We start from the raw sequence: 27,606 nt of genomic DNA on the forward strand, positions 1-27,606 counted from the left end.
CCAGACAGATTCCAGTTGAGGGGCATTCTACAAAATACCTCACCAATGCTCTTTAAACCATCATGCCCATCAAAACTAAGCACAGTCCGAGACGCTGTCACAGCCAATAGGAGCCTGAGGAGATGCAGCAGCTGAATGTGGTGTGCTGTCCTGCCGGGGGTCCCACAGCCGAAAGAGGGCGGTAGGGAGAAACTGAGGAAATCCCAGTGAAGTAGGGACATTAGTTAATAGTGGATGGAGATTCATTCATTGTGATTAACATAGTGTGCTAATGTATGCCAATGATAATAATCATGGAAGGTGGCTGTAGGTATATGAGAAGTGTGGAGTCTGCTGGGTTGTTCTTTAAGTCTAGAACTGTTCTAAAAACGAAGGCTGGAGGGCAGATTGCGTCCGCCCACCGTGTCCCTGGTGGTGGGACGTTGGCTCTGAGCCTCACTGTTCACCCGTCTGTCTGAGGACCCTCAGCCTGTCATCCTTGTTGGTTCCTCTTTACTGTCACCATGAAAACTGGGGGGCAAGCTCAGGTTAGTGTTTAGAATATGTATGTTTTAGTGCTCCAAGTTTCTGGGTGCTTGAAAATGACCAGTTTCTCAGATGCAGCCTGCCTGGATACTGGGGCCATCCCTGGGAGAGAGGGAAGCCCAGTGACTTGAGCATGGAAGATTTCGAAAACAAAACATCAGCCTGGCTTGTTGACGTCCCGTGGCCCAGTTCACTTTCTGGGGTCCCGGCCAGGTTCCACGGGTCTTTTCCGGCCGGGCTCCATGGGTTCGAAGATGCCTGGCCTTTGCCTTTCTCTTACGTTCACTAGAAAAGAGGAAGACGTCCTGTGATGCTCCAGCCCCTGTTCAGCCTCTGGGCTCACTTACAGTCAGTGACAGAGGCCATGCTTTTTTGGGGGAGTGACACTGGTCACGATACACAGCAGTGACCAAAACTGTTGTACGTGCGGTTGACCATCCTGTGAGGAGGCAGAACTGGGCTGACACCTGGGGATTTATGGCCACGGCATGGCTGAGTAGCTGGTCGATCTTTGTTCCCACAGAAAGGGTAGCCTGCTGGGGACACAGAAAAACAGCTCTGGCCACTGAAATGGTCAATTCAGCTTCAACTTACATAAGCATCAGCTCTTGTATTTGTGGTGAAGGCCCAGCATGACGTGAAAAAGAGTGCCCAGGGAGGGCATAGCTGCTGTCCTGTAAGTGGGTGTGGACCCCTGCTCGCGTGGAGTCAGCAGGGACAGCTGTGGTTTAGTAGAGAGTCAGATGGGCCTTCCTCCGACCCCACCAGCTCCCTGCAGTCCAGCTTGTCTCTGGCAGTGACATCCACTTTGCACGATGATGTGAGTCATGACAGAGCCGGGACCTGGCACAGAGGAGGTACCGGGTGAGGGGCAGGCAATGCCATGTGGTGGGCTGGTGGTGGGAAGGACATTTCTGGAAGGCGGAAGAGCTACACTGCCGGGGCCCTGGGCAAGTCACAGCCTCCTCACTTGTCCCCAAGGAGGAACAAGGACAAGTGAGAGGAAATGATTCCTATGGGTCCTACCACTCATCCGGATTTTGTGACAAAATTAGGTTGAACCATATGAAACTGTTATTTCTGTATGTCAAAAAGTGGTCCAATCTAGGCAGCTTCATATGCCTCAACTCAGCAGTTTAGCATTACCGCGATTTTTGGCAAGACAGGACACTTTTATTTAAAAAACATTATTTTTGGTTATTACATATGAATTCATTCATTGTATTGGAAAATAGCGGTATCAGAAAGCAAAAGGAGGAAGCTCTGAGATACCAGACTCTGCCTGCCAGGGGCCCACGATTCCTCCCTGTGCCTGGCACCCAGGCTGCCAGTGTGCCTTCTCTTGGACAGTATGTGAGGAGCTCTTTCCACAATTGTGGATGGCTTCTCCTGCATCCAGCCCCACGACTTTGCCCTTTCTGGAGCTAGACCCCAGGGGTGGACATTGAAGTTGTTTAGAATGTTTTTCTGCTATGAATGAATGCTGTAATAAATATCCTTGTAGTTGGGTTTTTTGTTTGTTTTTTATTGGCAGATATTCATGATCCCTTCTTTATGATAAATTTACAGGAGTAGAATTGCCAGGCAAAATGTTAAAGCTTTTGATTGACATCCAGAAAGGTTTTATTGCCCACGGACAGTGAGAGGGAGGGGTTTCCTTCCTTGCCTTCCCCTCTTCCTTCCTTTTCCTTCTTCCCTCCCTCCCCACACCCGTTTGATGGAAGACCATTGAGCAGCTCCCAGCAAACAGTGTTGGGGGCCACCTGTGGTGTCTACAGCATGCAAAACCCCAGTGTCCAGCAAACAGCACTGCAGCCCTGCTCCGTGTCTGCAGCTCGCACCATCCCTGTGACCCATCTTCCAGGGCTGGCTGGTGGTATTTGAGAGGAAATCAGGAACATGTGGGGAAGCCTGTGGAGGATTTCAGAGACTTCCTGTGACACACGAGGCAGTGGGAGTGGGGCTGGTGAGAGACAGTTATTCCAGGTTGAGAGGCCTCTTCCGATTGTCCCCCTCACCAGCACATGGAGGGGTTGGGCCGCCGACCTGATGGGCAGGGGAACCAGAGCCCTGGCTGGTGTGCAGCTGTTTCTTTTAAACATGTCTTATTTTGCTGGTTATTTGGGAAATGGATTGAAACCAAGCCCTCCCCCAGTTCCTTAGCCGCCTGGGACTGCTCGGGTGCCTGGGAGTCCGATGGCTGGCAGGCTGCCTTTTGAAGCTTGGCCTGGTGTCCCGGAGCTCTTGGTTGCCCCAGGAATCCAAGGAAAAGCTGTCGAATTCTGCGGCCCCAGGAGGATCTTTGTCCTCCTTTTGCAGAAGCAGTTGAGCTGGAAGGAAGAATTTTTAGATTTCCTCTGGCTGAAGAAGTTAAAATAAAACCATCTACATCAATTCCCCAAAATTGGACTTTGAAGCAAGTTTTTGGAAAAATGGACTCAATTATTTTCTATGTGTGGAAGCAAATTCCTTGGGAACTTCTGATGAATTTTAAAGTGCTTGTCTGTTTTGTTTCATTCTCCAGTACTGAGAAGTCTTAATAACTAGAGGCTGCCTGGGTGGGTCAAGGTCTGAGGGGCAGCGCTCCCCACCAGAGCTAATCGTTGAAACAGATATATCTATCTCTAGTTTTTATTTTGTTTTTTCCAGATGAAGGTCTTGGTATGTTATCTCTAGGCTGGACTTGAACTCCTGGGCTCCGGCAATCCTTCTGCCTCAGTCTCCTGAGTAGCTGGGACTGCAGGTACATGCCAGTGCACCTGGCTTGATATCTGTTTTAAAAACTCTTTCTTGTAGGAATTATCTTGTATCTCGAAGGAGAAAGGAGCCATTTTTCTGGCAGTGGAATTTGGGGTTGAGAAGGACCCTGGCTCCATCAGTGGGGGCTGGCATCCAACATGCTAGGTCTTGAGATCCTTTAAATATTTTTTCTGATTATGAAATAAAAATGTACTAATTATAATTAAGGTTCAAACTTTAAGAAATGCATCATGTAGAATAGAAAATGAAAGCTGCTCCCCGGCTTCTCCACTGCCCCATTCAATGCCCACAAAGATAATAATTGTTCATAGTTTGGGGTGGAGATTCCTCCCATTTTCTTTTCTGTCTGTGGAAATATTTTCTTGTCTTTTATACAAATACATACATATTTTAAAAGTATTTTCAACAACATGGGATCCTATTGTAAATAAGATTTGCAGTTCTACCCCCTCCTGCAGCTGAGTATCTTAGACATGGTCCTTTGTCCGTCATGCAAGCAGCATTTTTTTGTTTGTTTTACTTTAAATTCTGGGTTACATGTGCAGAACGTATGATAGACTGGGTAAAGATAATGTGGCACATATACACCATGGAATACTATACAGCCATAAAAAATGAGTTCATGTCCTTTGGAGGGACTTGGATGAAGCCAGAAGCAGCAGCATTCTGACACTTGCACAATATGTGACTGTTTACTTATTGAACTTTTGGGTTTTTCCCATTTTCACACTCATGGAGAATGCTGACGTGGAGTCTCAAGCATGAAACCCTTGCATCTGTGTGGGATTGTTTTCATACATAGATTCCTAGAAGTGGACTTGCTGGGCTGAATGGTTTTGGCATTTGGAGTATCAATGGATATTTCCAAGTTGCTCTCTGGACAGGTGGTGATCATTTTAAATGATGCTGGTGTGTGGGGTAGCTCTGTCCCCACTGACACTCTCTGGACATTGACACTCTCTGGACATGACCAGTCTTTGTGGTTTAATTCAGTCATGTGGGTATAAAGTGGTAGCTTATTTCCTTTTGTATTTGTAAAAATTGTGAATGGCAACAAGCTGCTTCTCGTGTCCTTAATGCTAATTTGAATTTCTCCTTCTAATTTTCTTTTTTATCCTTGCCTGTTTTTCTCTTGGCCTGTGGAGGTTTTCCTTGTTGATTTATAGGTGTTCATGGTACACAGAGTTCTTCCTCATTTGCTGTATACATTGTAGATGCTTTCTCGAAGATGCCACTTGTCCTTGGATTTTGTTTAAAGACATCTTTGGCAATGCAAAAACTTGGAATTTTTACATTGTTAAATCTATCAATCTTGCTTTAATTACCCCAAATGTTGTATCTTACTTAGAGAAAGGGTTTCTCTACCCTAATGAATATAAGCACCCTCCTGCATGTTCTGCTAATAATATTCGATAGTCCAGATCTTTTTACATTCACATGTCTTATTCGATCCAAAATGTATTTTAGATATGGTGTGAGTTGGGATGTTGAGTTTTTTAATAGGAGCATTCAGTTTTCCAGTGTAACTTCCGAGTCAGCCACTCTGACCTCTCTGTTCTGCCAGGTTTGTCATGGATTAAGTTGCTGCTGTGTTTTGAGTGTCTCTGCTGTGTTTCTGGATTCTGCATTCTAATTTACTGGTTTATTCTCATGCCACTATCTACTGTGTAAGTTACTGTGGCTTTTGGTAAGACCTAGTTATCTAAAAGGGCCATTACCTCTTCATTCCTCTTCTTTTTCTGTTTCACCCCCAGCCTTTCTTCTGTATTCCTTTGACCAGATAAACTTTATTTTATTTTATTTATTTTATGGGACAGGGTCTTGCTTTGTCACCTATGCCAGAATGCAGTGGTCTGAACGTGGCTTACTGTAGCCTTGACCTCCCGAGCTCAAGCCATCCTCCCTCCTTAGCCTCCCACGTGGCAGAGACAACCACACCCAGCTAATTTTTGTATTTATTTTTGGAAAGATGGTTTTTTCCATGTTTTTTCTTGAACTCCTGAGTTTAAGTGATCCTCTTGCCTCAGCCTCCCAAAGTTCTGGGGTTACAGGCATGAGCCATCCCACCTAGCTACTAGATAAACCTTAGAATAAACTGAATTCATCCTATAATCTGGGATTTTGATTAAGGTTGCTCTGTGGGTTTTATGTTGGGGGCCAGGGGTGGGGAGAGGAGACATCTTTCGTATTTTCTTCTCATCTGGGTTTCGATTTATTTAGAAGGTCCTTTGCCTCCTTCGCTGGTGCTGTATTCATGTGTGTTTGTGTGTTTCTCGTTTCTGCTGCTCTTGTCACTGGGACCATCCCCTCCTCTTGTCTCGTTTTCTAGCTGATGATTATGGCTGGTCCGTAGAAAAGCTGCTGCCTTTTGAATTTCTGGACTGCCTGCCCAGCTTGCTTCAGTCTCTCTGTTAATGTAAATGGTTTGCTTGCCCTTCCTCTTGGATTTTCTGATTGGAGAATCACTTGCCAATGTTGACCTTTTATTTCTGATTTTTTTTTTTTTTTTTTTTTTTNTTGTTCTTGTTGCCCAGGCTGCAGTTCAGTGATGAAATCTCGGCTCACTGCAACCTCCGCCTGCTGGGTTCAAGTGATTCTCCTGCCTCAGCCTCCCAAGTAGCTGGGATTACAGGCATGCGCCACCATGCCCAGCTGATTTTTGTATTTTTAGTAGAGATGGGGTTTCGCCATGTTGGCCAGGCTGGTTTTGAACTCCTGACCTCAGGTAATCTGCCCACCTCAGCCTCCCAAAATGCTGGGATTACAGGCAGGAGCTACTGCTCCCGACCCATTTCTTGTATTTATGGTTTTTGTTGTGGAGTTCATTGTAGAGGGAGGCTTTGATGTTAGCCCACTCTGCAGGTCCTCAGGAGGGCCTTTTTGTTTCGTGGTCAGTGGGTTGGCTTTTAAACTGGGGGTCTCTGTTGCTTAGCAGTCCCCAGGGCAGCTGCTGTGCCCCAGAGTGGAAGCAAGCTGGTGGCCAGTGGAAGTGAATTTTTTTTTCCCTGTATGGCTGAGGCAAGCTGAAGAAGAGCGGTCTTGTGGAGTGAGTTCTCCAGGCAAGGGCAGTGGTCCAGTGGGGACTGTCCCATGGGGGCTTACCCACGGGGCCTTAGAGGATGTGGCTTGCCCTGCTGCTTGGCCCTCAAGCAGGGTCTCAGGGACTCCTTTTTGGCCCTTTGTCTCCTCAGGGGATGTTGGTGGCTGTGCTTGTGGCGATGTCTGGGACCCATGCTAGCAGGCTCACAGCCACTGGTAGCCTCTGTTCCTTTCCCCAAACTGGTAGAGGCCCCCAGGCTGTAGTGGTGGCCCGTGGGGTACACAGGTAGGTGGTGGGGGATGGGAGGAGGAAGGAGTTCTTTAAGCTTCCCTTTGTAGGTGATAGGGCCAGCATAGGTGAATCAGTGGCTGAGGGGACTGTGGGTCACCCTCAATTGTTTCTTCTCATTTATGTTCTAGCCTTGACCTTGGAGTGTCCACTCTGCAGGGGCTGCCGGTTGCTGTGAGTTATTGGGTGCTTCCTTCTGACAAGGGGTAGGGAGTGGCCACTGCCAGGCTAGATTCTGTTATTTTTCACAGCATGGACTTTTTAGTATTTTTCATCATTTTCTTATGGAGTCTTTGTTCAGGGTTTGATAGCTGTCAATACCAGCTAACGGTGTGTTTGTGGTGATGGGCTTCACTTTCTCATGTTGTGAGGTAACCAGCCAGCCTAGTGCCTTTTGCATAAAGGTACTGATGCTTGAGGCCTTGGGACTGATGGGTAGGTGTTGCCTGGAATTCTTCCAACAGAGCCTCATCTATAGGGTGACATCATGTGGCCCCATGCTGTCCTCTGGTGGTAGGCTGGGGCTGGGGACATGGGAGGTAGCCCTTAGGGAAGGGAAGGTTGATCCAGGCCTAGGAGGTCTGGAGTCTGATGGCAAGGAGAGGGAGCCTGACTGGAGGCGTGGATTCGAGGCCTGGGTTCAAGGCCTAGGGTTAGTTTGTTGCCATCCCATCTGCCAGGCTGATTGTGTCCCCAGATGCCCCATTTGTGGCTTCATTCAGGCCCAGTTTGTCTACTCAGTGGGGCTCCTGGGACATGGGAGGTCTGTAGAATATCTGCAGAATCGGCAAGAGATGGAGAAAGACAGAGAGAGAGAGAGAGAGAGAACACGTGTCAAAGGGCAAGGCTAAATGCCAGGCATGGCAGAGGGGAGATTCTAACCCCCTTCTGACACCAGGGCCTGTGAGCCTAACCATCCAGTGGGTGGTAGGGCCTCTCAGCAGGAAATCAATCCCATTCTTCCAAGATGGTATTTTTATGAGTCAATTTGGGAATTGGCCGTAAAAACAAAATTTACTACAGGATTAAAGAAGTGTGTACTGGATTAACTTGGCAGCCTCTTTCCTCTTTTTCTCTTTTCCTTTTCTTTTCTTTTTGACATGATCTTGTTCTGTCTTCCAGACTAGAGTGCAGTGATAGGATCTCGGCTCACTGTAGCCTCGACAACTTGGGCTCAAGTGATCCTCCCACCTCAGCCTCCCAAGTAGCTGGGATCACAGGCACGTGCCTCCACACCCAACTAATTTTTAAAATTTTTCCTAGAGATGGGGTTGTACCACATTGCCCAGCCTGGTCTTGAACTCCTCTGCCTCCCAAAGGTGGCAACCTCTGAAAGTGCTACTCAGAGCTGCCTGTTTGCAAATGAACCATGAATATTTTTTATACATGAGGTTAATTCCATGTAAATCGAACACAGCTACAGGAGGCAGGGGGAGTGACGTCACAGAGCATTGGACAGGTAATCAAGACAGGGTTCCCTCGTCCCAGTCAAGCTGACCATTTTTGGGGCTGTCGCCAGCTCAGTGGTATCTACCTGCTGTCTACAGTCTGAGGATTGGGGTGTCCTAAGCTTTCTCCAGCTCTGAAATCTTTAACTGTCTCCTGGGAGCATTTGCCTGGAACTTTGCCTCCCATATCCCTGTGGTTCTGCAGGTTGCTGGGTGTTTCTCAGGGATACCCAACTTTCCTGAGGGGCCCCAGCCCTGGGTGGGAGTAAAGGGTATGTGACGTCTGACACCCAGGAGTTGGTGGGTCTTCTTCATCTAAGGAGAGCGTGTTTCCTGGTTTAGCTGGGCACGAGTTCAGATTCAGTTGCTTCCTTCCTTCCAGTTTGGGATGGGTTCAGAAATGTGTATTGGAAGTGATGAAAAAGGGGTAGGTGGCTTTTCATCTCAGTGGGGCTAGCTTTGTTGTGGGCCCCTGAACTGACAGATGGCATCATTAGAAGTCCAGTGCCTCAACCCATGCAGCCTTATTAAGGACTTATTTACATCATTGTGTATTGCTTGAAGGCAGGCAATTGGCCGGGCGCAGTGGCTCATGCCTGTAATCTCAGCACTTTGGGAAGCCGAGGCGAGTGGATCACCTGAGGTTGGGAGTTCGAGACCAGCCTGACCAACATGGAGAAACCTTGTCTCTACTAAAAATACAAAATGAGCCGGGCATGGTGCATGCCTGTAATCCCAGCTACTTGGGAGGCTGAGGCAGGAGAATCACTTGCACCTGGGAGGTGGAGGTTGCGGTGAGCCGAGATTGTGTCACTGCACTCCAGCCTGAGCAACAAGAGCGAAAATCCATCTCAAAAAAAAGAAAAAACAGCAAGCAATTCATACGGTAACTTTTAGGATTCTTGGCATGGGTGTAGGGCAACTCTTTGTGTGGGTGGGTTTAGTATCTGCCCCTGTCTGCCTCATTTCCTGGGTATCACTGAGGAATGGCTTGTTGATTTTCAGTTTTAGAGTCTTATCTTCCAGCTGTCAGCATTTTGTACAGAGCAGAGTGCTGGTGACGGGCTGCACTGACAGTGTTTCTAATGGGATGGGTTTTATTTCGAATAAGTGGACTGTGACAGCTTTTAAGTACTTTCGTGTGACTCTTCTCACAATAGCTGATTTTCCTCTGTTTAATGGAAAATGCATAGCTGAAGCATGCTTCACAGCTCTGCCCCCAAGCCTAGGCCACCCCAGCTCATCTCCCAGGGCAAGTTCCAGGCCAGTCACAGTGCAAGGAAGTGGGGGCAAAGGGGATGCCACAGTACCACTTCGAGGGCCCGTGTGGCTTTTGTCTTGAGGGCCGAGTTGTTTTGCTGTTGACTTTCAGCAGGAGCAAGGCAGAGCAGCTGTCTGTGGCCTGCCCTGTTGGCTGGAAATGTTGACCAGGATGTGGAAGGAGTCAGGCGGGAACCCCGGCGGGATGGTCACTGCGGTGTCTCTGCACCTAAGTGATTTGTTTTTGCGGACATCAATGCTCAGGATTGATCAATCTCAGGATCAATGCTTGGGAAGGGTAGAGCTTGTGTCCCATCATAGATATGACCTGGTATCCATGCCTCTCCCTGGGGCTGGCTCATAAAATGAATGGGCTGCTGAGTCACTCCATGTGATGCTGAAAACCAGGAGCACTCAGGCTTCCTGTTCAGCCACAAAGTCTACCTTTCCCCAGGGCAATGTCTGCGATGGTGTGTTTTCTATTTGAATCAACTCTAAAGGGGCCTTCCCAAGTATCAGAAAGAAACTCTGGTTTTCAACAGATGCAGGGGGAACCCTTTCATTTCTAAAATCTATTTAAAAGCCTTAATGTTATTTAAAAATCCACTTTACCGTTGGCGAAAATATTCTCTTACACTTTTGCAGTGACACCTCCATCCTCTCTGCAGTGCCCGGTGAGTGCAGGCCTGTGCCTGGGACCTGGCTGGACCCTGGGGTTTTCCAAGCCACTGGTCCTGAGCTGCTTGTGGTCGACAGGGCAGCCCTCTGGGTCTCGATAAGAGGTTCTGCGTGCTCTGCACTGTTCAAAGCAGGTGTGGGCCATCTTCCCTGACTGCTGCCTTGTCCTCCAGTAGTAAGTCATGCCCCTGTCACTCCCTGATAGAGCCACTCCAGTGAGGTTGTTGATTTTACACTGAGCCTTCTCTCTGGGATAGCCCAGGCTCTTGGTTACCTGATGGAGAAAACGTTCTGGGAGAATCCGCTGGTGTGATGCCTGATGCACCGCTCTCCTGGCTTCTGACATCAAGGATATCTTCATTTTCTTAGTTTTTGAAAATTGTGGTAAATACACATAACATGAAATTTACCATCCGAAACACTTTTAAGTGTATGATTCTGTGGCATTAAATACACTCAGTGTCATGCAGCCATCACCACATCCATCTCTAGAACTTTCTTCATCATGCAATCAGAAAGTGTCCGTTAAACACTAACTCCTCCAGCCCCCAGCAGCCAGCATTCTACTTTCTGTCTCTGTGAATTGACGACTCCAGGTGCCACATCTGAGGGGAATCATACAGTCATTTGTGTTTTTGCACCTGGCTTGCTTTCACTTTGCCTGAAGTCCTCAAGCCCCATCTGTGTTGTAGCATGCATCAGAATTTCCGTCCTCCTCAGGGCTGATTACCATCCCCATTGTATGGATGGAGGATGTTTTGTTTGCTGTTCATCCCTCAGGCATTGAGAATATCTTACATAGTAGAATCAAAGAAGCCTGTGAGGACTTCATCTTGGCCGCTCATGCTCTCTGCTGCTGCACCCTTTGCGAGGGTTGGGTGGACAGGCCTAGGCCTAAGCTACTTGCTCATCCCGCATCGAGCAGACGGGCCTGGTGCTGGGTGCAGAGGATGCAAACTGGAGCAGGAGCCAGTTCCTGCCCTCAACGTGCGGCAGTGACATGCCACGTTAGTGCCAGTCTATCCAGGGCTTTATAAAGTTAAGAAAAGATCCTGTATCCATCCCGAAGGCTGTCTTCTAATGGATGCTTCTATATTCCCAGAGTTAGGCGGAGCTCTTGGAAAGATCTCTTTTATCCCAGTGCTCTCGCTAAGATTGGATAGCTCCTCTGCGTGACTGTGACTGCAGTCGCTGGTGCAATCATCTGGTCACTTGCACCAGAGCCTGGGAGTTCGTGGCCTACCAAACTCACCTCTCATACTGGGATGCCAATAAATATTATCCGAAGTTGATACCCGGAAAGGGAGTTTAAAAATTATTTAGAGAGGTGGAAAATAGCCACCAGTAGAATTAAAATCTGAAATAATGACAAGGATGGCCAGTGGAGTGGGGAAGTGATATTTCATTGTAAGCCCTTTCAGCGTTTGATTACTTTGGTCTGAGTGAAAGAATTATCTCCTTTTTTTAGGGCCATGTACGGCAAAGGACTCACCATCTGTCGGAAACACTGGTCAGTTCTGGCAAGGCAGAGTTGGAGGTTTCTGTCCTTAGGTGTGTGGGCAGGGACAGCAGCTTGCCATAGAGGATCCAGCAGCACCAGGGGCAGGAAGTGAGAAGTGCTCAGTGATTGGTGGGATAATGGCATCTAGCACAAGGATTCCTGCCAAAACCTTAATGGTGTGGGATAAATGAAAGTGCTGCCCCAGTCAGATGGGACTAGCATTTTCCAGCAACCTTCAGGGTCTTATGTCACAGAAACGAAGATCTGGGCATTTTCCACCGATGGAGGGGGTTGGTGAAGGAGTTTTCAATCCTGGGCACCCTGGGCTGTGCTGAAAGCCTCTCTGTCACGCTGCCTGGGTTAGTTGGGAAAGAGCTCCTGCTGATCTCTTTTAACACTTGTCCTTTTGTACCACAGCAATTGCTTTCCTGGACGCCAGAACCGTAGCTGGATTTAACATCATCTTTGGAAATCCTAAAAAGCAGTGAAGCGGTTTTTCTCTCTTTTTTTTTTCCTTGATATAGCTGATCAGTTTGAAATTTTATTTTCATACTTTTTCTAATAGTGTGCCTGCTTGACCTAGTTTCTATTAAATGGGCTCGATATGGAGTTATTTAAAAATTAAAATATTTAGAGTTATAGGACCCATCATCTTGATTTTTGGGACAGTACCTCTATTTTATACAGCGTTATACTTTTCCAGAAAGATGGGTCACTGAATAATTTACATTTTATGGTTATTTTATAAGAAACAATATTTCTGGTTATAAGTGGTAAACATCTTCTAGGTTTTGCAGTAAGAAATCTGATTATGTTAGAAAAAACGAGCTGTAAGTATCTTCTGCTCCAGAAGGTTTTTTGTTCATCGATGCTGCATCTTGGATTTGGAAACTGTGTTCACTGAGGTGTGGTCTGTAGGGAGGAGCCTGTGGGCAGAAGAGTTTGGGTTCTGCTGGCCGCCTTTCTACTCTATTCAGGGAGGCTGGGTCCCAGAGAAAGATGACAGCACTTAGGTCTCCTTGGGAAGAAACCACGGCTCCCAACCCTGGACCGTTTTGCTATCCCTGAACAAATAAGATAGTCGTTTGCCTGCTTTTGGGGACGGTGCCTGTGGTTTGCACAGGAACAGGTGGCAGCTAGCTTGCCTGCCGACCTGCTTGGTGGTAATAAGATGCTGAGACCCACTGCTGCTATTCAGGGGTCATGGAAGGAATCAATGCTCTTCCTTCTCTCCCCCAATCTCATTTGCATGTCTCTGGAGCTGAGCGTGTATTCTTTTTCTTTCTTCATCTCAATAGAGGTTTTAAATTAAATACATGCTGCATAAGCCATTCAGAAACGTTTCACATTTAAAAAACAAAAGGTAGCTGCCTCCATGATTCATTCGCGCCTGCCTACACCGTGGCCCTGTAGGACAGCCCCCCCTTGGCTGTGCGGAGCCCATCTGGAGTGTTTCTGATTCTAATCAGAAATGAAACAGTTTCAGTGCAGATTATAGGTTTGTGTTAGCCTTAGTGATAGAGGGATGGAAATAGATGCTTCATCGTTATTACCATTCCAAGTAAAATAATGAGGCTGCATATTTGCAGTGAGCTGCCTAAGCCAGACGTCACTAGAGTAATTTGGATTAGTGGGAAGTTGGAACATATTGTTTTAAAAGCGATTTTAGGAGCATCATCTTTGGAAATCCTGTATAGCAATGAAGTGATTTTTTTTTCACATTTTTATTTATGTTGCTGTATCTGTTGGAATTTTTAGTTTCCTATCAGTTCCCTCTAGTAGTGTATGTGCTTGAGATATTTTGACTTCTATTAAATGGGCTTAATATAAAATTATATTAAATAATTTTTATTGCTATTTGGAAGACCTGGAAGTGTTTCCAGTTTTCATATTTTGGGTCGTGGGGATGCTGCTTCCCATCCATTTTGTGACATGTAGAGTCAGGTCATTTCAAGGAAGGGCCAGAGGAGAGTCCTTGTGTTTCTGAGACTATACTAGAGTATAGGATATGTGGGTTATTCAGAGATCTGTCCTTTTGTGCTTTGAATCCGAAACGTAGAAACTGTGGCCTCACCGAGGAGGAGTTTTAGGATCTGCAAGGGGGCTGATCAGGACAGGATCTTGTATTTGGGAACCACATCCAGTCCCCGACAGCGTTGCTAAGGAGAGGGAGCTCACACAAGCCCCGAGTTCTAGCTGTCAGCCACTGATCTCTGGGAGCAGCGGGGTGAGCGAGGCTCAGGACGATCCAGGCTCGGGCTGAGGAGTCCTGATGGCTGCCTGGTTGTTACAGGATGTTACAGCTCAGGCCCGGGGGACACGGCCCAGCACCCTCCAGAGGTTGTCTCTGTTCTTTACTCTTCAGGTTCCCCTGAGGCAGGAGAGGAGCTGGCCTCATTTCTGGCAGGCACCCTGCTATGGTTATTGAGCAATCTTCCAGTCTGCAGAGATGTCAGAGGAGAGCCCTAATGTCTCCTGATTTTTTTTTTTTTTTTTTTGGAGAAGGAGTCTCGCTCTGTCACTCAGGCTGGAGTGCTGTGGCACAATCTCAGCTCACTGCAACCCCTGCCTCCCAGGTTCAAGCAATTCTTCTGCCTCCGCCTCCCAAGCAGCTGGGATTACAGGCATCTGCCACCATGCCCAGCTAATTTTTTGTATTTTAGTAGAGATGGGGTTTCATTGTGTTGCCCAGGCTGGTCTCAAACCTCTGACCTTGTGATCCGCCTGCCTTGGTCTCCCAAAGTTCTGGGATTACAGGTGTGAGCCACCATGCCTGGCCCCTGATTTTGATTATTTTTTTCTTTTTCCCTAGGCCTTTTACTTGCAGATATCTTGAGTACCTTGTGTGTGTATTTACTGTGAAAGCACACACTTAAGTGTGTATAAGAAAAAGGTTTTAAAAACATCCATTGATCCATTCATTCATCATTCAGCAAATACCTGTTGAATACCTACTGTGTGCCAGGCACTGCAGTGGGCCAGCCAGAGGGCTTTGTTGCTCCGAGGAGCTTGCATTCTAGTATTCTAGTTATTTTCACGCATCTGCGCTATCTGGGACAGGGACCATTGCGTTTTGTTGTATATAAAGCAGCGTGTGTCTGCACTACGGTTTGTGTGCACTGTAGATGGGCCAGGGTTGAATGCAAAAACTTCTGGGCCAAAAGGGGTTGGCTTGGGTCAGGCTGCTCATTAGCTGAGGTGAAACCTGTGCTCCCCTCCTGATACAGGGATCCTTGCTGACTGTGTGTGACACAGAGCCTTCCCATCTGTCAGGTGGGTTTGTCCTCACAGTAGCCCGAGGAGGAGGTGGGGCAGCATGTTGAGGCTTGGTGCCCGTTCACACCTTGCAGGGGCCACCAGGCTGCTCAGCAGTGGCCCACACCCACCACTGCACCTGCTGCCCTGTTCCACCTCCGGGACCTGTCAGGCCACAGTACTATCTCCTGTCCCTTCCTTTGGGATCCTAGGGGCTCTGACTTCAGTCTCTTGGGCCCAGGTTTCCAAGCCACTCCCTGGGAAACTGTCCTTGGAACTGTGCCTGTTTGCTTCCTGTAGTCCAGCACCAGGCGGTGGAAAGGGACAGCCTGCCGCCTCCAGTCTTTCCACAGCAGCGTCTGAATGGATTCAGGAATCGCTTAGGAGTTGGACCCATAGCAGCACATGAGACAGGGGAGCCTCCGCTTGTGGGTCTCACCATCCTTAGAACTTTAGCACTTATTTAAATTAAAAAAAAAGAGTTCATTCTACTAGCTGTAGCCTAAAGTCACTGAGTTTCTTTCAGTGTGTTTGGTGACTTGGAAGCCACTTTGTTAGATTCTGTTCCGTGCAGAGTCCTCGCTCTGGCTGCCATCTGGGTCAGTGAGTAGCTCCGGCCCCTCCCTAGAGCCTCCTGTCCTGGGCTGCAGTGACAGGCTATGGGCTGGTGGGCATACTCACGCACACCCCTCTAGGAACACTGGGGCCCTGGACGAATATGTCAGCAGCATGCTCTTTCCCCCTCCATGTGGAAGTCCTTGAGGTGAAACATTGGAGTTTTAACAAATATTTTAGCCTTCTATGTGTCTAGTCTGAATATTACTTATTTGCTTTTTAATTATGCGAACGTGCTTCCTAAGGGAAGGGTCAGAGATGTTCTCCTCACGCTTCCCATTAGTGTTGCAGTTGAGGGAGAGGAGGGAGCAGTCAGGCTTCCCCTGCTCCTCCCAGGCCTTCTTACAACGGCTGCTTTGAGGTTTGGACCTTGGGGAGAAAGCTCACCTCCAAGCCTGGCGTATGAGAGTATAATGGTACTAGGTGACGTTTGAAGGGAAAGCAGTTTTTGGAAGAAGATCTGTGTATGTGAAAATACTGTATTTTGAACTTCATCTGTGAAGGATTCAGGATTGCAGCAGAAATTCGAAGGATGGCTGGGGTTTTGGGCCGTCTGGTGCATGGCTTCCTTCTGGAGCGTCTTTGTTCTTCTGTGACGCCCACGGGGCCTGAGAATGTGGCTGGATATTCCACCAGGTTTGCAGCTCGGGTGGCTGTGCTCCCAGCTGCTCTCTTCCCGTGCAGCACACTTCCCTGGTCCTGCCGCCCCCTCAGCTGCGCGTCCCAGGAGGGACTGGTCCTGCCCACACACCCCCAACCTCCCGTGCCCAGGAAAAGTTACAGAAAATGTCTTCCCCAGGATTCCTGGGCTGCCTGATCAGCTCCTTGTGAAGCTGCTTTGGGTGATGGGGACACAGCTTGTTCTTTCCTCCTGGGCTCTTAGTGCATTCAGGGTCCCAAGCTGCTGGGGGCCTGGCCACTCCCCAGCTGAGCCCTGCCTCGGCTAAGCTGGTCACCGCTGTGTGTCCTGGGCTCCCGGCCTGCCTGTCATCTGCAGTGCACAGGTATGCATATGTACATGCACCAAACCCGTACCATGCCCACCTCACACACACCATACATGCCCCATACACACCACACACAACACATATATCATACCCACCTCACACACACCACACATGCCCCATACACACCACACTCAACACATATATCATACCCACCTCACACACCACACACTGCATATATACCATGCCTACCTCACACACACCACACACATAGCCCATACACACTACACACATATGCCATACACACCACACACCACACACATAGCCCATACACACCACACACCACACACATATAACCACCTCATAAATACCACACACGTACCCCCCACACACCGCACACAACACATATACCCACCTCACACACCACACACTACATATACACCATGCCCACCTCTCATACACCACACACATACACCATACACGCCACACACCACACACATTCCCCGTACACATCACACACCACACACACACCCCATACACACCACACACATTCCCCATACACATCACACACCACACACATACCCCATACACACCACACACCACACGCATACCCCATGCACACCACACACCAAAAATATATACCCACCTCACAACATACCACACATATACCCCATATACACCACACACCACAGACATACCCCATACACACCACATATCACACACATCATACCCACCTCACATACACCACACACATACCCCATACACACCACACACCAAACACATATACCCACCTCACACATACTACACACCACATATACATCATGCCCACCTCACACACCCCACATATTTAACCCATGTACACCATATACCATATACATATCATACCCACCTCACACACATACCCCATACACACCACACGTGACACACATGCCCCATATACACCACACAGCACATACCATGCACATACCCACCTCACATACCACACACCACATATATACCATGCCCACCTCACATATACCACACACTTAACTCGTGTACATCACACACATCACACACATACCTACTTTGCACACACACCACACATATCATACCCACCTCCCACACACCACACACATAATCCATACATACCTCACACCACACACCACACACCACATATATATCATACCCACCTCACACATACCACACACTTAACCCATGTATACCACACACATACCACACAGATACCATGCCCACCTCACACACACCACACACATGGCTCCCACACACCACACACACCACACACATACCGCATATATACCATAGACTCTTAACAGCACGCAAACTCTGCCGTCATTTATTTAACGGTTTTCTTATTTATGGGTACTTAGGTTTCCAGCTTTTTAAAAGATTGCTGCAGTGAAAATCTTCAGACATTTTTTATACATGTGAGTCCTCCTGGAAATGGAGTTTTGGGGCACAAGGATATGCCTATTTAAGTTCTTGATAGAGAATGCTGAATTGCCTTTCTGAAAGGCTTCATTGGGATGCCCTCTAAAGAAATACACTTTTCAAAGAAAGGGAAAGCTAGCAAAAAAGCAATTGGCTGCCAACAGCCGAATAGAGAGAGGGGGACTCTGAGGCCATGAGGAGGAAAATGTGGCAGCCTGGGAGAAGCCAGGGACCCAGGCAAAGGGTGACACGGTTACTAAGGTTTCCTTTGCCGTTCTCATCCTCCCTGCCCTCCCTCCACACCCTCAGGAAAGCAGTACTGGGGAAAGTCAGTAAATAACTAAAATTCCGAGAATTCTCATGAACACTCCTCGATTTGGAGAGAGAGGGACTGTGATGTGGGGGTTTGGGATGGTGCCCGGAGCCTGATGGCCTTCACCAGCGTCAGGAGAAACCCGCTTTCCTCCCAGGCTCCTCCCCAGGATCTGGCTTGCACTGCATTCTGGGAGAATCCCATAGCCCCACCTTCTTTTTACCCGTTGGCTCTTTAATGGTATCCCATTCAAACATTTAGATCTTTGAGTCAATCAAGTACCGTATTAAAAAATTAATAGACTTAATTTTTTCAGCAGTTTTAGGTTTATGGAGAAATTGAGCAGAAAGTTCAGGGAATTCTCCTGTACCCTTTCACCCCATTTCCCCCGTTTCCTCCTTATTAACATCTTACATTGGTGTGGTACTTTCGTTACCATTGATGAGCCAGTATTATTATTATTTTTGAGATGGATTCCTGCTCTGTTGCCCAGGCTGGAGTGCAGTGGTGCCATCTTGGCTTACTGCAACCTCCGCCTCCCAGGATCAAGCAAGTCTTCTGCCTCGCTTCCCAAGTAACTGGGACTACAGTCATGTGCCACTACGCCTGACTAATTTTTTTTGTATTTTAAGTAGAGACGGGGTTTCATCATGTTAGCCAGGATGCTCTTGATCTCCTGCCCTTGTGATCCACCCGCCTCGGCTTTCCAAAGTGCTGGGATTACGGGTGTGAGCCACCGCACCCAGCACGAGCCAGTATTATTGTTAAATGGAGTCCATAGTTAAAACATGTTAGGGTTTACTTTTCATGTTGTATATTTTATGGGTTTTGACAAAGGCGGAATGACTCGGCTGGCACGTCTTTGTTTTAGTAGCTCGTTAGTTGCTTTTTGTCTTACTAGCTGACTGCTGTTTTGAGAAGGCCCTTTTGTCACATCCTTTTGCATCCTGGCTTCCTGTGGTGTGGGGCAGGGGTGCTGGGGTCTCTGGAGAGTGGCACTCACTGCATCTGGCCCCCCGCTTCTGCCCCTCTCTGGTCTCAGCACCCTCCCTTGCTCCATTCACCTGCCTACCCCAGCACAGCGGCCTGCTATTTAGATGCCACCATGGGGCAAGGAAGCAGCCCCCAATTGGTCACCGAGGATTCTGCCCAGATCAGGATTAGAATCACCATGAGTGTTTGCTGAGTGCTTGGGAGGCACCAGTTCTGCGGGAAGGGTTGCAGGCTCAGGCGGGTTCCTTGGGTTTTGCAGCGTTGCTGTGTTGGGCCATGGTCATCTCCTTTCTGTGGGTGAGAGAAGAGGCACAGGGAGGTGAAGAAGCGTTCCTGGCGCCACAGAGCCAGGCAGTGGCAGAGCCGGGTCCCAACCCAGGCCACTGCCCTTGGTAGCCAAGCCCCTTCTTTATTTTGGAATGGCCACCTGGTCAATTGGCACAGGGGGAGAACTCAGGAAAGGAGGTGTGGCTCACTCCTGAAGGAAGAGGGACACAGGAGCAGCCTTGATGTGCTGCGGCCCTTCCAGGCCCCAAGTCCCTGTCCTCGGGAGGTAGGACTCCCAGGTGTGCGGGGTGAGCTGGTTGGCCTCCCCTGACCATCCTCTCCACCAGCCTTCCCTCCTGTCGCCCCTGGCGCCCGCATCACTGTAGGAGCACTGTGGCGGGATGCATGTTAAAGGAGTGCCTGATGGGTGTGTGTGTGGGTGTGGTGGGGATGGGAGTGGGTGTGCGGGGGTGTCGCAGGCCTGTGCAGGATCCCAGTTGGAGGGGGCTTGCTTCAGAGGCTGCCGCTGGCCCTGGTGTCGCCGTGGCGGCTGGACAGCAGGTGACTGGTCGCTTGGCATCCTGCGTGGGGTTGTTTCCCAGGTCAGTGAGTGTTTCTGTCCCATCCGCTCACTGCCAGCCTAGGCAGGGCCACTTGCCAGTTCATGGTGGGGATTATCTGAGAGTTCTGGAGTGTTCTGCACTTCTCCGCGAACCTTTTACCTGGGTGGACTGGGAGAGAGGCTGAGCCAAGAGAGGGAGGCAGGATGCCACATGTGCCCTGCAGGGCACTGCGGCACACACAGAGCCAGGAGCCCGAGCCCTGCCCGCGGTTGTGGAGTGGAGGGAGAATGAACAACTGCTGACCCCCTTGTTCTCAGGTGGCCGCACCTCTGCTCCTGGTCAAACCGGTTGTGTGCTTAGCCTCAGGAGCATGCGGCAGGTGGCAGCCTGCAGCCCCATGGCAGGTCACGGTGGTTTTGCAGTGTGGTGTGGGGCCCGTGCGGCTCTCGGCACAGCGTGGCAGGCCAGGCTTTCTCTGGCTCGGGATGCAGGCCTGGTTCTTCCCAGAGGAGGCAGAGGTCAGGGAGGAGCTCTTTCCCTGTGCACGTCTCCTGAACAGCTTCATCAGCACACCCTGCAGCAGGGACCTGGTGAGCGTCCTGCAGCCAGCTTGCTTATCCCAGGAGGGCTGTGCATGTTCGGCCCTCGGGGCAACCTCTGCATTTCTTTTCTGGGGGCTCCCAGATGAGCCCTGCTCCCCCAGATCACCCTGTTCCATATTGATGTGATAACCCCCTCCACAGTCAGAAACGTCTGGTGGCCCTGTTTGTCTGTGGGATAAGAACGGGCTTGAGCATGGCTGTCGGTGCTCTGTGTGGCATCAGTGGCATGTTCTGTGGCTGTTTCCTTCCTCTGTAGCCCGGTATCTTTGACCCCCAGCCTGACGCTCCCTCCTCACCCACCAGAGGCCCTTGCCCAGCCTTGGCAGTTGCTTGCATTTATCTTCCTTCTTCAAGGCTGCATTCGAGGGTCTGCTGGCCCACAGCATCCTGTCCAGCCTATAAACTGTGTGCCCTCTCGGGGTCAGGTAGGAGCCTGTGAGGAGGTGGGAGAGGTCGTCATGTATGATGGTGAGGACTGAAAAAAGTCAGGGCTGAGAAAAGTGTGATTACCCCCAGAATTCAGGGATGCCTGCACCAGCTGGGATTTGAAGAATGAATGAGTTTGCTAGGAAGATTCTAGAGGAACAGCAGCAACAAAAAGCTTCCCACATGGGCACAGAAGAGGTGAGGCACAGAGGACATGGTGTGTGATGGGCCAGGCAGCCATGGGCAGGGTCTAGGCCCAGGATCTCAGGTGCTTTGCGCACCGTGGCTTGGAGGCAGTGGCCTTGTCATGCAGCATTGTGCCCCCATGGGACCCTTTAGAGTCCCCGGCTCTTGGTGTGCCCCTCATGCCCACATCACGGTGGGGGCAGGCAGGTGGGGTTTGGGCTGGGTTTCCCCCACATGGACAGTACTTCCTCTTGTGCTTCAGTATCAGAGTGCTCCCATGGTGTGGGAATAAATGTTGGGGTTTAGGAGACCTCCAGCTGGGTGGCCTGCTCCCGGGAAGGAAACAGATTAGAGGAAGTAGCAAGTCGGAAGGCAGCAGCTACGGATGCTAAAGCCGGAGGAACCTCGTAAGGAATGGATGTCACCTCCCTCGTTTGACGTGGTAGAAAGATGAGAGTGAGGGGTTGGGAGCAGGTGCTGGAGCTGGGGCCTGAACCCCCATATCAGTGCTCTTATCATTCTTTCTGGTAAGGAAACTGAGGCACAGGCAGGTTACACAGTCTCAGCATGTCAGTGGCAGAGCTAGGACGTGAACCAAGATGTCTGTCTCTGCAGCTCAGTTCTGGGAGAAGTCCAGGCAGATGGCGCTGATTGGTAAGGGGTGCTGGCTGAGCACTGATGATTGCCTGCATCTCAAGGAGAAACAGTGTCACTTGCTAATCTGATGGCTCCTCTGGGCACCAGCATGTAGGCACCATGACCCTTTCTCTGCAAGGGGTTTGTTTAGTGTGTTTGGTAGGATGTCCCCCAGCCTGCTAGGTGTAGCATGCACTATTTTAAGATAAATAACCCAAATTCCACAAGCTCTGTATCTCATGTAGCATTTTGTAATTTGAAAAAACAAGTTGGGAAGAGAACCTTGATGAATGTGTTTCATTTCCTGTCAGAGCAAATGAAACCTGAAATATTAATGGTACCACATTTCTTTTATCTTCCTACAAAAGGGCTTGAAAATGCATTCCCCACGAGCCTAGCACACAGCCCTGCTGCCCGTGGCCCAAAAGCATTAGCTGTCCGTACTCACCGACCTCTAAGAATAAACATGAGGGTTCACTTGAAGACTTGGGGAGAATCACAGTCAGCCTGTGACTCTTGGTTTTTCACACGTTGGGCCGCTCTTGGAGAGCCTTGGAGTTCCAGCTGCTCTAGAGGTTCTGGGGAGGGAGCTGTTCGCCCCCCAGCGTGTGGCCCTGTGACTGCCCTGTCATTGCCACCTGTGACTGCCCCTCTGTGGTGAATCAGCGGTTTCCTTTCTCAGCCGGTTGACACTTCATTCATTTGTGCTTTTTTTCTTTACAGTCCCCTGAATGTTTACGCATTGCTGAATCTTCTGTGGACAAACCAGCAAGAGGCCAAGACTGTCCCGTGGACGGACGGACGGGGTGAGCCTCTTCTTGTGCCTGGGGATTCCGAGTGAGTAGAGCCCATCACGGTCACCACTGCTCTCAATGTGGCATTTGTGCATGAGTCTGGGCTGATGTGCTAACTGGGGGCCGTAGGAAGAGTTACAGCCACCATGGCCTCACCTCTCTTGCACAGAAGCTTAAACACAGCTACGCTAAATATATTCTTGCTCCCTCCTTTTACAAACTTACATTTATTTTGAGGTGAAAGAGGAAAAACATGTATTTGTAGGGGACCACTTGCCAGGAGAAGACCGTGCATTTCCTGTGACCACGTCAGTCTGGCTCTGAGATCCAGTCCCTGGGACGCCCCAGGTCTCTTCTCCCAGCTGCACTAAGTGCCTCTGTCCTCCAGTGGAGCTGTGCTGCTTCCTTGGGCAGCCTTCCTTCCCCATGGGGTGCAGATGGGCCCGGGCATCCTGGTGGTCAGTTCTTCCCAGGGCCCAGGAGGAGGGGCCGGCAGGAAGTGGTCAGGCTCTTTCTGCCTGACCTGGCAATAACAATTCCTAAATTCTGTACCCCAGGCTGTTCGCCTTGACCCAGGTGACCAGTCCCAGGTATCGCCACGTGAACAGGGCCCACCCCAGGGGCAGCAGCCGGGCAGCCAGAGACACTGGCGGTCACCACAGTTAGTCCCCACAAGGCGATTATGCAAGACACTCTGGCTATGTCCTGCACAATTAGGACCTCAGGGCCGTCATCTGCTTGGCACTGATAGAGACCAGGCCTGGGTTAGTTTCCTGGGGAAGTCTTTTTTTTTTTTTTTTTTTTTTTTTTGAGGCAGAGTCTCTGTGTCTGTCGCCAGGCTGGAGTGCAGTGGCATGATCTCACTACAACCTCCACCTCCTGGGATCAAGCAACTCTCCTGCCTCAGCCTCCCAAGTAGCTGGGACTACAGCTACCCGTCACCACACCCAACTAATTTTTGTACTTTTAGTAGAGACTGGGTTTCACCGTGTTGGCCAGGATGGTCTTGAACTCCTGACCTCAGGTGATCCTCCTGCCTCGAACTCCCAAAGTGTTGGGATTACAGACCACCATGCTGACCTGGTAGCACAGTTCTAAGCTTGGCATGACCATCTCCCTGTGTCTCTATCTGTGTATCCAAATTTCCCCTTTTTGGTAAAGACACTAGTCATATTGGATGAAGGCCTACCCTAAGGACCTCATTTTAACTTGATTATCTGCAGAGACCTTATTTCCAAACAAGGTCCCAGACACAGAAGCTGGAGATTGGGGGAGACATAATTCAGCCCCTGACAAGTCTCCTTGCAGGGCAGGGCCCATTCTTGAGCTGCCTGCGGGGTCTGGTCTTGGGAGCAGCTCAGTCCCCTCCCGCAGAGATGGGAGCATCTTCCACAGCCAGTGATTGTCCTGCAGGAGCCCTGTGCCCAGTGGAATATCTGGGTGCAGTGCACAGTGGGGCCACAGCTGTGTGACAGCCGTGCTCTGTCATTTAGTGGGCCTGCTGAGCCGCGTTCCAGCTGCCTGTTCCGACACACTGCTCTCCCCAATGACCCTGCTCCCACCGGCTTCCCCACAGTTTTGATCTGTAACCAGACCCTGTTCCCGGGAGCTGGCTCAGCACCATCCTGCTCCACACCCTGTCTTAGGGGACATCCTGACCTGCCCAGACTGTCCTGCTCTTGCTTCTCAACCCAGAGCACTCCAGCTCCTTCAGGTATTAGGAGATCTCAGAAGCAGGGACAGCAGGATGTATCCCACACGCACCATGCATTGTGCTGAGGAAGCCACGGTCACTCTTCTAGTGGTTCCTAGGGGTGAGGAAACCGAGGCTGTTGCTCACGTGGTAGAACTGGAATTCAAAACCTCAGCCACGCCTCCGTCACCACACCACGCCCTGTGCAGGATGCTGGGGAAACCAGGCAGCTAGGATGGGCTTGTGCCTTGGGATGCTTACCCAGACCACCCACCCTTGCCCCCTTCACACCGCAAAGGCTTGACGTAGTTTTTATGTTGTCAGTATGGTACGTATGCATATTTTAAGATGTCAAAGAGTTTTATAAGGTTTATGAAAAAAATAGCAGGCCCCTGGCCTCCCAGACCGTCTCCCCGCAGCCCCTGCCCTGCCCACTCCCATAGGTCACCACTCCAAGATCTTGTCGCTTTGTCCTCTGGATTCATTTCCACATTTGTAAAGAATATGGGCATGCTGCTATTTCTTAGTCCCCTGTGTGGTCAAGATGGTTTAACGCATAGACTTCCCTCCTGAGAGCTGCTCCATCTAACCCTAACCCTAACTCTAAAGTATAGAGTTATATCATCATTAGGTGAATCTTTACGCAGTGTGGAGGATATCAGTCAGGATAGGCTGCCTCATGAGGCAGGAACAAGCATCCCCAGAGCTGAGAGAGTTCCATTTCTCCAGCCTCCTGCCCTGGGGGTGGGTGCTGAGTCTGCGGTAGGTTTGGGTGGGGGAGGGGCATCTGTGTTCAGCAGGCAGCTGCTCACTGGTGTCACCGTGTTCCCCACCCTCCTCTTATATGGAGCCTGTGGTGTCCTTTCATCAGGATATCCCTGCTCAGGGGTCAGGGTGTCCTCCTCTGAGTGGCTAGGGGTCTGACTGCTCCCGCCCCTTGCTTCCTGCCTCACTCCCTTTCTGTGCTGCTGTCTCAGTGCTTGGGCCTTTCGGTTTTAGAGGGGTTTCATTGTGAGGCTGGACATGAAAAGGCTTCTCTGCCTCCCCCTCTTCCCCGGGACGCCTCATCCCTGTGTGGCCTCAGCACTTGGTCTGGCCAGATTTGCAGGTACCGTTGTCATTTCTCATTCTCTGTATTGGTTTTGAGTGATTTCAAGAGAAGATGCAGAAAGGCTGTGACCCCACCTCTAAAAGCCAGCAGTCAGCCTGGCCACCCTTAAGCCTGCTCTAGTGGGCTTCCTGCCCTGTCACTCCGCTGTGACAGGCCCCACGAAGACAGACCCAATACAGGGCTTCTGCCCTCACCTTTCCGAGTGCCCAGCAGCCCTGGTGCTGTTGCTTTCCCTGTCCCTTCCTTGTGGTCAGCCTCAGGAGGAAAGTGGCCAGTTTCTCAGCATTAGATATGATGTTGTCTGTAGGTGTTTAAAAAAATTTAGGTAAAATTCATTTAACATAATATTAGCCATTAACCATTTGAAAGTGTGTCATTCAGTAAAACGTAGTGCATTTGCAGCGTTGGGCACACACTGTCTGTGTCTAGTTCCCACACGTTTTCATCATCCCAGAGGGAAATGCTCCATGAAGCAGTCACTCCTCAGCCCCCAACCCCAGATGCTGGCAACCGCAGTCGGCTTTCTGTCTTCATGGATTTACCTATTCTGGATGTTTCCTATAAATTAGAAATCATATACTTTGTAGCCTTTTCTTTCTGGCTGCCTTGACTTGGCATAAAGTTTACACAGATCATCCACGTTGTGACACGTACCAGAACTTCCGTCCTTTTTAGGGCTGAGCAGTATTCCATTCTGCACATACACCACTTCTGTTTGTGCCCTCAGTTGATGAGTTTGGGTTGTTTCCCCCTTTTGGCTGTCAGGAGTAATGCTGCCGTGAGCATGTGTGGACAGTGTTTGTTTCAGTACCTGTTTTGACTCGTGTGTGTGTGTGTGTGTTTAGGAGTGGAATTGTTTCATTATGTGGTAACTCCGAGTTTTAACTTTTTGAGGAACTACCAAACTGTTTTCCACTTCAGCTGCACTGTTTTACATTCCCACCAGCAGTAGGTGAGGGTTCTCACTTTTCCCCATCCTGGCCAACACTTGTTAGTTTCTGTTTTTTTGTTTCTTTGTTTCATTATGGCCAGCCTACCGGGTGTGAAGTGGGATCTGACTGTTTATTGGCATTTCCTGAATAGGTTTTTTTGTAGATGTTCTTTATCAAGCAGAGGATGGGCTCTGCCTAATTTAGTGAGTGTTTTAATCAGAAGTAGGTGTTGGGTGTTTGTCAGATGCTTTTTCTATATCAGTTGATCTGATCATATGATTTTTTCTCTTTAGTCTGTTGATGTGGTAGATTATATCCATTGATTTTTCTAATGTTGAACCAACCTTGCAACCTTGGAAAAAATACCACTTGGTTATAGTGTATAATTCTTCTTAAACATTATTAGATTTGATATGCTAATAATTTGTGGTAGATTTTTAAGTTGTTTGCTCCTGAGAGGTAATGATACTTTGTGTTCTTATAATTCCTTTGGTTTCGATGTTAGGATAATTCTAGCTTCATAAAATTAGTTAGGAAGTGTTGCATTTCCTTCCCATTTCTGGAATAGGTTGTGAAGAATTGGTATAATTTCTCCCTTAAATGTTTGGTAGAATTCATCACTGAAACCCACCTTCCTATTACTGATTTTAATTCCACTGTAGTCTGGGAACATATTTTTATGATTTTCCTGACTTTTACTCCCACCTGGAATTATGTGTGTTATTTGATGGTTTACTCAGTTGTGATCCGTCTTCCTATCCTAATTAGAGTGTAAGCTCCAGGGAACTGTCGTCAGTGTTCTCTCTCATCCTTGCACCCCCAAGATGGCCTGGCACCCTCTGAATGAATACACCAAAAGGGATAAATGAGGAGGCCAAGCCACCTGGCTATGGGTGGCTGCTAATCTGCAGGATTCCTCATGCTTGTGGTTTCAGTGAATTTGAGATACAGGTGAGTGAGGCTGCCAGTGGGTGACTCCCAGATGTCCTCAACAAACAGAGGAGCGACTGCTCAGATCCAGGGGTGGAGCCCTTCCCGCCTGTCACGGGGAGTTGATGGGCTGTCTTTAGCATGGCACTCTGTGTGGTCTTGGCGCCCAGGCTTCCCTGGAGCAGCAAGTTGGCCCAGTCGACACAGAAGGAGGGGGCTTTTCTGTGGTCACTTCTGCATTGCCAGTTGTTCTGTCCTCTTCCTGTGGCTGAACCTTCTGTCCACACCTGTCCTACATCCCCAGTGCTTGTTTTTTGAGATTGCAGTAGTGGAACTTGTGTGCACGTTGCAAAAAGCCAGTTTACCCCCATTCTCCATGTCTTGTTGATGGTCCCACTGCCAGCATCACTTCTCATGA

General features: G+C 49.3%; 1 protein-coding gene across 5 annotated transcripts in view; it reads left to right on the forward strand.

Moving 5' to 3' along the window:
* APBA2 (amyloid beta precursor protein binding family A member 2) overlaps positions 1–27,606 on the forward strand; it is a 212,391-nt gene that overhangs the window by 17,114 nt on the left and 167,671 nt on the right. For 4 of the 5 annotated variants that reach the window (XM_017518824.2, XM_017518827.2, XM_017518825.2 and 1 more), the window contains exon 2: positions 22,452–22,565. The gene's annotated coding sequence lies outside the window, so the exon portion shown is untranslated. Of the gene's footprint in view, positions 1–16,352; positions 16,375–22,451; positions 22,566–27,606 lie in introns of those variants that run through there. The other variant, XM_037735020.1, reaches the window with a different exon arrangement.

This window comes from Cebus imitator, unplaced genomic scaffold, assembly GCF_001604975.1.
Source record: "Cebus imitator isolate Cc_AM_T3 unplaced genomic scaffold, Cebus_imitator-1.0 Scaffold706, whole genome shotgun sequence".
NCBI classification, from domain to species: Eukaryota; Metazoa; Chordata; class Mammalia; order Primates; family Cebidae; genus Cebus; species Cebus imitator.